This window comes from Mus musculus, chromosome 4 (genome assembly GCF_000001635.26).
Source record: "Mus musculus strain C57BL/6J chromosome 4, GRCm38.p6 C57BL/6J".
NCBI classification, from domain to species: Eukaryota; Metazoa; Chordata; class Mammalia; order Rodentia; family Muridae; genus Mus; species Mus musculus.
This window is the reverse complement of record NC_000070.6, coordinates 88,592,386-88,602,579: the sequence shown is the minus strand read 5'-3', so window position 1 is coordinate 88,602,579 and position 10,194 is coordinate 88,592,386. Positions and strand designations below refer to the sequence as shown.

The 10,194-nt window shown below is 38.7% G+C and overlaps 1 pseudogene; it reads left to right on the top strand.

Moving 5' to 3' along the window:
- Mrpl48-ps (mitochondrial ribosomal protein L48 pseudogene) lies at positions 2,705-3,597 on the top strand (annotated as a pseudogene).

Genomic DNA, 10,194 nt, shown 5'->3' with positions numbered 1-10,194 from the left:
CAATTGTTCTCCTTCCATTCAGTTTTATTTATGTATTTCTTTATTTTCATTTGTCTATGTATTTATTTATTTATTTACTTATTATCTAACTAATTATTTGATGTAACACATTGAATCACATTTTAGTATTGTTAACTTTTCTATAAATTATTACCAAATGAATCTGATTTTATTTTCCATTCTTCTACTTAAGTGTTTTAATGTTTAAAATTATATTTTGAAGCAAAGAAATTATATACATAATCAGGCTGTACAGAACTGTGGATATGACATTGCATAGTGTTCAGACAAGCACATAAACCCATTTCATTCTTCTCATTCATTGATGGCAAAATCCTAAGTCTTTCTTTTCTCAATATGCTGTGCAGTCATAAGCCAGAGCATCTTATTTCTGAGGAATTGTATTGTCACAAGACATTACAAGACTAAATTCTAGGCACAAAGGAGATGTATTTGCCCTTGACAACAAAAGGCAAGGAATGAGAGACAAAGACATAAGATAGAGGACTAAGGAGAAGGAGGAGGGGTCTAGGGAGAAGAAGGGAGGATACTTGTCCTGTGGGTGGTGGGACAAAAGACTGCCTCTGGATAAAGAGGATACAGACATGGACTATCATAGGCAAATGGCAGTTTACAAAGTTAAAAGGAGAAAAATCTCTGTAAGAATGAAGTGTTTAATTTTGAATGGAGGGCTTAATTAGGGCAGCCACAGTGGGCTTTCGATTGAAGGTCTGTAACACTTAATTAGCTAGACCTTGGTAGTCAGCCTCAGGTGAATGAAGTGGCTAAATAAGGGAATAGCCCTTGCAGACCAGATTAACAATTGTAACCTAATACTTTTTAGCAAAGCAGAAGGACTGGGCAGAAGAGCAAGGCCTTTGATTCTCTCCCTTATATTATAAGGGACACCGATTTCTGAAGTTTCTTAATTTTATACTGATGCAAATAAATCAGGAATGGCAAGTTATAAGTCAAGAAATATAAGGAAAGCAATTCAAAGCCCATAGGCTTTGTTTCAAAAGTATGAACTATATGAAATACTCACATTTATTATAATTTTATATACCTATCAATATAATTACTGACTCACAATATGAAGAGAAGATTGTGCTACATATATACATACATATACTGCACTTATTTCTGATAATTCAGAATTCGTATCATTAATTATACAACTGCACAAAATTCAAAACAGAAATTATCCAATATAGCAACCATATTTTATCTCAAACAAATTTCTTAGGCAAAAATGAAGAGACTGATTTATTGCTAATAGGAACTCTGTGGAAAGCTTGGGATTTTATTTTAAAAATTACATTAACAGGAAAGGTTTAAAGAGACATTTTTTCCATTTCTTGACAACAAGCCAAACAAATTATAAAAAGTTTCCTGACTTGTTCTTTATATAATAAGGAAGGAGTGAGTCTTGAACTAAAGTGCAGAGGATTCTCCTAGACTAAGACATTGTATCTTACTTTACAAGCTCTCCTTTAAAAATTCACATTTATTTGGTATGAATACAATAAACCTGCCTAGGTGTTTCACCAAAACTGAGCAAGTTTTTGCTATATTTAAAAGCATTTGTTTATATGCGCTTACCAGTACCCCCCATAGCTTGTGTCTCTAGTTGCATATGTAGCAGAGGATGGCCTACTAGGCCATCAATGGGAGGAGAGGCCCTTGGTCTTGTGAAGATCATATGCCCCAGTACAGGGGAATGCCAGGGCCAGGAAGCTGGAGTGGGTGGGTTGGGGAGCCGGGCAGGGGGAAGGTATAGGGGACTTTCGGGATAGCATTTGAAATGTAAATGAAGAAAATATCTAATAAAAAAAAGAAAAAAATGAAAACATTTGTTTTGCATGCAAATGTTAATATGTATGTATGCATGTATGTATTTTCTTATTAATATAATTTATGATGTTTATGTTTATCTTGATGCCTTTGCTCCATCTTCTTCGAACTTCTAGTTGTGCATACTACAGCACCATCTCCTAGAGCATGGGTGGCCTCTCTCAGGAGACCCACTCTTGAGGATACCTGAACCTCTCTCTCCCAGAAGCCATCAGTTCCCATAGTTCCTCAGCACAGGTGTATTGGCTCCATTTTCCAAGTTGATGTTTTGTCTGGCTTGGTCCTGTTCATTCAATCATCGCCACTCTCAATACACATGAGTAACTACCCTGTTGTGTCCAAGAACATGGCTTTGCTGCAGTTAACCATTGCTTGTTGTTCTTATAATTCTTCTGCTTTCTCTTCTGCAGTGATCCCTGAGGCCAGGAAATCAGCCTTTTATTTTCTGCTCAGTGAGCAGTTGTGGATCTCTGTGTTTATTGGCCTGGGCTGCAAGAGGGTTCTGTGGTCAGGGCTGGCTAGCGATATCTTGATGGATCCACATGTATTTTTAAAGTGATATATCTGGAAGAAACATGATTGAAATTTTGATTTAGATTTAATTGAACCTGAGCATCACGTGAAAATAGTCACTTTCATAACATTATTTTATTTAATAACTATACATCTGGTCCATTTCTTCTTAATTGCTAACATTGTTTCCACTTCTTTGTTGTTTGGATGACACATCTATCACTTTCTTTAGCTTTCCTGTTCAATAATATCATATTTTTGGTTCAGTGCCACAAACCAACATCAGGCCCCCCCCCCCCCCCACACACACACAAGGAAAGTAGAAAAGAGAGATAAGAGATGCCTGGGGTCGTGATTGCTAGGGTGGATCTTCGGTTTGCTCAGAAGCCGCTGTGGTCGAGAATGAGCGGAACCCTGGGAAAGGTGCTGGGCGTGTGGACCAATACTGTTTCTAAGCAAGGCTTTTCCCTCCTAAGATTCAGAAGTTTGGGAGAGAATCCCATTTTTTCTGCAGGTGGTATTCTGTGGACCAGTCGGCACTACAAGACAAAGCCCACTCATGGCATCGGAAGATACAGACACTTGGTGAAAGTGCAGGAGCCCAAAAAGAAGAAAGCAAAAGTAGAACTGAGAGCCATTAATGTGGGGACAGATTATGAATATGGGGTTTTAAACATCCACCTGACAGCATATGACATGAGTCTGGCAGAAAGTTATGCCCAGTATGTCCACCGCCTCTGCAACCGGCTGTCCATCAAAGTCGAGGAAAGTTATGCAATGCCTACCAAAACCATAGAAGTGATGCAACTACCAGACCAAGGCAACAAAATGGTCCTAGACTCCGTCCTTAGCACCCATGAGCGAGTGGTGCAGATCAGCGGTCTGAGTGCTACATTTGCAGAGATTTTCTTGGAAGTACTCCAAAGCAATCTTCCAGAAGGAGTCAGATTGTCCGTGAGGGAGCACACCGAAGAAGACTTCAAGGGAAGGTTCAAAGCTCGGCCCGAACTGGAAGAGTTGTTGGCCAAGTTGAACTAAAAATACTGCAAGCCCTTCATGTGATTGTTGGTCTCCGAGAAGCTGCTCCTGCGAGATCAGGGTTAAGGAGGAGCGTGAACACTCGTGCTGGGAATGCCTCCTTGCATCTGTGCCCCGGGCTTGCCAGTTACCACTTCCCATAACAAAACCTAGGACCTTCTCCACCTAATAAATGTCTGCTGTTGCCAGTGTAAAAAAAAAAAAAAAGAGAGAGAGATAAAACAGAATTGGAGACTTAGACAATCAAACCAACACCTCAGGGAAGATGAAAGAGTAAATGAAATACTGCAGACAATTGGGGCACTAAAAGCCCTTCCCATATGTCAGAACTGCCTGAACGACAGCCATTAGACAAATTAGACACTAAATATTAATTACTGAATTCAATATTCAATAAAAATTGATGGGTGACAAATATATTACATAGCAATCAGTGTCCTAGATTGAAATTGAAAGTGGAATTACAGATAAAATTATATATTATACATGATATACTGTATACATGATGTATAATAGTAGTGAATACTATATATAATTATGTAATATATGTGCACACACAGCTTTCTCTCTGATAGACTCTCAGTACCTCCCTGCTGTCTCAGATCCCACATTTCAGTCTCTCAGCCCTTGTTTGCCCTTCCCTGAAGTAAAACATCCCAGTGTGTACTGCTCATTCACTCCACATTCACAAGCTGTGTTCACTGTTCAAATGCTCTTGATTACTTCTAGATTTCTACCTGAATTTTTTTCTGAAAATGTGTAAATGAAAACATTTGTTTTGCACACAAATGTTAATATGTATGTATGCATGTATTTTCTTATTATTATAATGTATGATGTTTATGTTTATCTTGATGCCTTTGCTCCATCTTCTTTGAACTTCTAGTTGTGCATAGTACAGCACCATCTCCTAGGGCATGGGTAACCTCTCTCAGGAGACCCATTCTTGATGATACCTGAACCTCTCTCTCCCAGAAGCCATCAGTTCTGGCTTTATGGTTTTTTTTTTACCATAAAGGAAGTAGTTCAACGTTTTTAAATAATCTCTCATGCTTGAGAATATCGTCCTGTTTGGAAGTTAGAGAATGTTCCTCTAATGAGATAATGCTGACTGTGTCGAAAGAAAGAAAGAAAGAAAGAAAGAAAGAAAGAAAGAAAGAAAGAAGGAAAGAAGGAAGGAAGGAAGGAAAGAAGGAAGGAAGGAAAGAAGGAAGGAAGGAAAGAAAGAAAGAGAGAAAGGAAGGAAGGAAGGAAAGAAGGAAGGAAGGAAAGAAAGACAGGTAGGTAGGAAGGAAGGAAGGAAGGAAGGAAGGGAGGGAGGGAGGGAGGGAAGGAAGAAAGGGAGGGAGGGAAGGAAGGAAGGAAGGAAGGAAGGGAGAGAAAGAGAGAAGAGAGAAAGAGAGAGAAGGAAGGGAAGACAGATGGACAGGAAGGAGGGAAGGAAGGAAGGAAGGAAGGAAGGAAGGAAGGAAGGAAGAAAGGAAGGAAGAAAGGAAGGAAGGAAGGAAGAAAGAAAGAAAGAAAAGAAAGAAAAGAAAGAAAGAAAGAAAGAAAGAAAGAAAGGGCAGACAGATGGGCAGGAAGGAAGGAAGGAAGGGAGAGAGAGAAAGAGAAAGAAAGAAAGAAAGAAAGAAAGAAAGAAAGAGAAAAAGAAAGAAAAGGAAGGAAGGGGGAGAAAGAGAAGGAAGGAAGGAAGGAAGGAAGGAAGGAAAGAAAGAAAGAAAGAAAGAAAGAAAGAAAGAAAGAAAGAAAGAAAGAATATTTAGAGAAGAAGAGAGGCAGCTATTGGAAATGGCCTGCAAAAACCCAGACTCTGGTAATGTTTCCTGTTGTGGTAAATTTCCAACCCAAATATGCCGAGAAATGAGGCAGGGTGGGGAACAAAGTATACAGGGAAGCAAACACAGAAAGGCATAGATGCCTCTCTGCCATTCTCTGTAGGCCCCTCAAACCCAGTCAGCTTTGAATCCATACTGCTACAGCCTAGATCACTGTCCAAGCCACATTTAGGGGTTGCGGGAGGGTACTGAATTTTTATCTCAGGTTAGTTGAATTCAAATCAATATGTTGTTCACCATTTTGTTGTGGTAAATCTCCAACCCAAATATGCCCCAGCAATGAAAACACAACTCAATTAATATGAATACATGCTGTGTACCTAGATTGAGCAGATATATTGCTACAGTTTCCCTTCAGAATTCTGTTTCCTGGCAGTTTCCTTTAAACTAAAATAGGCCTTTCTCTGGAAGAACCTACTTCAGTTTGAAAGAGTCCATTCCCCTCAATTCTCGTCATATGGAGAGAAAAATCCTCTTAGGTCCACACAGGTGGAAGTTCTCTGAAGAAGGAGGGGTCTGTGTGCAGTTCTCTAAGTAGCAATTTGATAACCAAACACATATAGTTTTAATCAGTACATAAGCCATTAGGAATGCATTGTGAAACTGAGACAACCAACCCCTGAGCTAGGAATGCTGTAAAATAGCATCTGAACACACAGAAGAGATTGCCAATCTGCCAATTGTTGCTCAGCCTGCTAATACCAGCAATAACAGTTCAGTAAATGTACTAATTTGGGACTGCCTTTTGACCCATGACTTAAGCATTTGAGGTAACCTCTTCTATAATGGAATATGACACTTGGTGTAACATGAATCCATGTTCCAGGCCATGGTCACTCTGAATTGCTGCACAATAACATAGTGCTGATTCCAATTGGAGCAAGATCTGTGTTTTTCAGGGGCATAGTTGAAAGGCCCAGGACCTCTAAACCCATCAGCCAATTTGAGTTCCAGAGGACATGTGAAGGAAGACAATGTACATCTGTATGTACAGCAGCCAAGGAAACCCAAGGAAAGAGCTTCATTAGCTCCTTCTTAAGTGAAAGCAGTCAAATGCAAATTTTTCCCTGATGTCAGGTCCTGCCTCCTGACTCCATGGTCAGGAGAAAGTTGTTACTGTCTCTCTAAATGAGGAACGTGCTCACATAAGTGTCCTCACAAGAAGCACAAGAATAAATAAAGGACTTCAGCTATTATAGGGACAGATACTTGTACTCTGTGTATTTGGGGGATAATCAAGTGATACCAGGTGACCTGCAGGTCTTGTTATTCACATAGACTCTGAGTGGAGGAACTGTAATTATTGGATAAACTTGGCTATCTGTGTTACTGCTTAACATTTATTAGATATGAACTCCTTTAGTTTTCCCTTTGTGGTTATTTTAAACCTAATTTCCATCATTTTTATGATTATATAACAAAAATACTATGAAATAACTCCAGATATAACTTTTCTCAGAAACTATATATTATTATACTGTGTTTCATATCTTAGATTTAAGATTGTTCAACAGAATTTGGGAACTTGAGACAGGAATAGAAGTGGGGTGAGGAGACCAAGTACTGAGCTATTATTCCTGTACACATGACCAGACTTTAATCAATGCACACCCAGTCCACACAGAAACATCTGGTCCATGTGAGAAGGATACTAAGAGTCAGGGAGCATCACACAGCTGTCCATGAGGATATATCTGTGTATAATGATGTCATGTAAACTGCAGATGGCCAAGTTTGTCAAGCTTTGGGATGGAGAGTATGAAAATACCTATATCCAGTTTTCTGTGTCTGCTATTCCTGAGTTGCAGTGACTACTACCCACTGATGTAGAGCAGGACACAGTAACAACTTAGCTAAGAGAGGCAGTCCACCAAAGGAACTGGCCAACATCTGTGAAATTAGTGAGCTTGAAGGTCAGTGTGAGGTGAGGAAAGTGTCAGGCAGAGAGTGATAGAGGAGAGTACCAGACACCCACCTCTGTCTTCCACATACAAATGCACTTGCACAGGACAGCACATCTAAATGAACACACACACACACACACACACACACACACACACACACACACACACTCAGAGAGAGAGAGAGAGAGGAGTGTTGTTTCATGGGCAAACACTTGTGGAGCCCTAGATGTTCACCACAGTTCCTCCATGCTCTGATGCTTTGATGCTCTTGAAAACTCGTATATCCAGCTCTACCGCTCTGAAGAACTATTTCTATATCCTAGAAGTTCATGGAGACTGGTTAGTGCAGAATACAAGCTGCTATGAGATGTTGAGAGGCTAGAACTGCTTCTATTATCATTTGAAACAAATATTTTTATGAATGCTGAACCATACTACAGTATCCTGTGCTTAACGATGAACATGCAAGGTAATTGAAATGAGCATAAAAATTATGTATGATTTTGACAGTACTTACAACAGCTCTGGAGAACTATATGACTATTGCACCCAGTTAGGGAGCCTGGTTAGTACCATATTGCCTAAACAGTGTAGTCTTTGACATACATGGAAAGTGAGCCTGTAGTGAGGAACCAGAGTTAAAGCACTGAGCAACTCTGTATGTGTTTATGAACACAGACAGACAAGCTAGCATCTTACCAATGACCATGTTTTAATATCAGATAATTTTGTTTGTAAAACCAAAGTAACATCTTTATACAATTTGCCTGAGTAATGGCATCCTTTGTCACACTGAAGTTTTTTAGCTCTGAGACCTTCCTGTTAGCGACTGCTGGTCTTGGTGTTTCTGCTTTCAGCATCCTGTGCAGAAAGTCCTCACCCTTGCCAATGAGCTGAAGCCTATTCGGCACTTTCTCTTCTGTCAGATTCGGTGCACCATGTCATATAACATACAATTGTTATGTTGTATTAGCTTGTAAAATCCCTATTGTACATAAATACGGGCGTGCTTGCATTTGAATCTGCACACAGAGGGAACAGATGCCAATCAATGTCATGTTTTTACCACTGTCACTGTCTACCACATTTTCTGTGACAGGTTCTCTCACTTAAGCAAGGCCTCACTCTCTCGGCTCAATGGACTGGCCCTGGAGAATGTGATTGCCGTTCTTGGTTGTCTACTTGACTACATGTAACATTACCTGAGACCCCAAAAGGTAGGGCACACCTGTGAGGTAGTTTCTCTTCATTTGTAGAGGGAAGATCCACTTCAAGATGAGAAGACACAACAGTATTTTTGATATTTGACTCACCTCAACCTGAGCCATGACTTCCACTGGAAACCTATATATGTATATGAAGGGAGGAAGCTTTTCCTTCCTATTTGCCTCTATGTTCCCCACTTGCTATCATGTTAGAGTCCACTTCTTTTGGATTCTCACATATACTCAATACCAGTTAAAAATCCACCCTTGAGCAGGCTTTAACATGGATTCCGAGAAAACAATCAAGTGTTTCTGCATTTACTAAAAGCAGGCTCCTGACTTAGAAAAGTCCCCATTGCCTTTTTTATTTATTAAGCAAGTCTCCAAAGATTTACAATATTTGTGTTTGAAAAAATAATAGCCAGAGTAATTTTCAGGAAAGAGAGGTAACAAACAATTACATTGATATTGAACTTGAATAAAAGGGGGACTTTGTTGTTCACTTAAAGAAATGAATTAAGTCAGGCAAAGAGTTTAGTTCTTCAGTTTCTTGGGATGGAATAAAAAATATGATTGCTTATGCTTGATTTTCAATGTGTTCAATGACACAAAGAAAAAAGGAAGGAAAATGAGGGTCTCTCAGCAGACACTGTGATGTTATTCATTGTAAAGTGGGATTATAAATCAATCTATATTTCATTTGTAAGATTCTTTGTAGTAACAAAAGTGCATGAGCCTGGTAGATTTCTGAGAGGAAAAGCAGAGTGCTGAATTGCTTGAAAAGGATTTGAAATCAATAGTACACAGGTAGCTACAAGATCATGTACAAATATCACAAATAAAATTAGAATAACTCTCTATGCAATGAAATAGAAAATTAGTGAAGAGGTCCTATAAAGACAGAAAAGAAATCATAGGATTGAAGAATTCAATATGTCAAAGAAAAATGCACACAGAGGTTCACAGACCACATGAGTTGCCTGTCACAAATGAGTGAGTGTGTGAATGTGTGTGTGTGTGTGTGTGTGTGTGTGTGTGTGAGAGAGAGAGAGAGAGAGAAAGAGAGAGAGAATGCTTAAGCTTGCCATATTGTGACTATTCTGATGAGGGCTCCTGAGTTATATTGGTTCTCTACCGTAACTGGGTTCCAGGAATCACACTCAGCTCCTCAAGTTTAACAGCAAGCCTTGTTGTACCCTGTATCTGCATAATTACATTAAAATCATTGGATAGATAGCTGCTATACAGTAATTATTAAATTAAGTTTTATATAAATTTATATTACATTTGAAAAAGGAAACTTGAAAAACTCAATTTTATGACTTTAAATATTGAGAAAATTTAAAGTATATCTTTTCTTCAGTGTATTGTAATTTGTTAAAATTTACAACATACTCTACATTATGATATAAATATCTTTGTAAGAGATATAAATAAAAATTCTTTTTAGAATAAACTTTAATAACTTTTATGGAATATTTTACAGAAAAATTTGCCTTACAATACATTTGTAAGTTTCAAATAAAGACTTTATATACGATGTAATAGATTAGAAATTAATCATAGAAAAAGAAAACTGGTAAAACAGTTTTTGTTGGGGAGCAGTGAAAGAGGAAGCAATAGTGAAAAAAAATGGTTTAGAAAAATACCCAGACCCAAGCAGAGAATGTGGTAAAGAAAGCGAAAAGACCAGTGGGAAGTATGGAGAGGGCATTTGGAAAATGAAAATTAGTGTTTTGCCCTATTTAAGACACATCTACATAGGATGGTCTTCAGAGAACCTAGAGGGGAAGGTTCAGGACCAAACAGCCCACAAGAGCAGCAGCATCTTCAAGACTCATA